The 1,225-nt window shown below is 46.4% G+C and overlaps 1 protein-coding gene across 1 annotated transcript in view; it reads left to right on the top strand.

Annotated features, from left to right (window-relative positions):
* Positions 1 to 1,225, top strand: part of LOC119587891 (beta-1,3-galactosyltransferase 2-like) — a 16,071-nt gene that overhangs the window by 14,131 nt on the left and 715 nt on the right. The window lies entirely within an intron of this gene.

Genomic DNA, 1,225 nt, shown 5'->3' with positions numbered 1-1,225 from the left:
TTCACATATAATATAACAGACACATTCCTAACCGAGCAAAGCCTTCATAAACCCAGAAGCTAGTTCCCTCGCCTTGACTACCTAGTTCCACTCCGATCCTCCGGAGGCCAAAGCTGACTACTTCGCTCGACACTCGTCACGCCCAAACGTAGTTCAGTACAGGTTCTCCTGCGTATTTATTTAATACTCCTTGTGAACGGGAACTGAACAGCCGACATTCGTTGCTCTGCACTGTCAGTTTGCCCTAAAAAACCCGCCCTTGCATCAAGATCACCACCAAGCACTAAGGAGGATCAAGAGTGAAGGAGATTCAGTCTGAGTGATAGTTGGGAGTAAACTGAATGCTGAGAGATATGAACTTCCAGGGAAGTTTCCACTAAGATCATGTTCTTTATTGTGACATGCTGAGACAAGAATCATCCTAGGCAGTAGAAAAGAACATCGTCACGATTACAAGAGTACATTAAGTTCCTTTATGTATGTATGATGTATCCCATACATATAGTATCACTGTTCCATTGCCTAGTACATACTATTGTCACAGTCATAGTTCAACACATATTAACTGTCAAGTACTCATAATACCCCAACTACGTGTTAGCAGTGTTGTTTTATGTGTACCCGTCTGCATTACTGTTGCATGGACAGATTATCAAGAGAACACGCCTCCATGATCTCCAGGGCGCTGAGGGCAGGCGCAATGCGCGCTCTCTCCCGAAACTTTCGTGGACTTCCCGATAAGGGGAGGCTCTGCAGCGCCAGCGCCTGCTTCTTCTCGCATACGTACTTCCATCTGGACTCGCAAGCGGTGCATACAGGGCGACTGGGGGGCGAGGCATACGACGTGGCTTGGCTTGTGTTCAGTGGGCGCGCCAGGACCCCGGAGGAGCAGAAGATCGTTCAGGAAGAAAGTCGTCTCCATCATGACATCGTACAGGTGGGAAGGTGACGAGGCGAGGCTGATCACTGTGGTGTCGTAGTGTATGAAGTTTACTGGAATGTAGGTCAAACACGATTACAGAAAGTAGAGGTACGGTGTTCTAATGGGAAAACTGAGGCGATTGTGAATGATACGTCTTTGTTGTTATGTTACACGAAACATTCTTTTGCTGAGCGTGCAGGTCTAGGCATGAAAACTCGTGATGATAATGACATCACGAAGCTATAATAAGCTATCTTATTTACGCTATTCTTGCTTACGCTTTGAGACCGATTTAGAGTCTTC

The sequence above is a fragment of the Penaeus monodon genome, chromosome 23 (assembly GCF_015228065.2).
Source record: "Penaeus monodon isolate SGIC_2016 chromosome 23, NSTDA_Pmon_1, whole genome shotgun sequence".
Classification (NCBI taxonomy): Eukaryota; Metazoa; Arthropoda; class Malacostraca; order Decapoda; family Penaeidae; genus Penaeus; species Penaeus monodon.
This window is presented reverse-complemented; position numbering and strand designations above follow the sequence as displayed.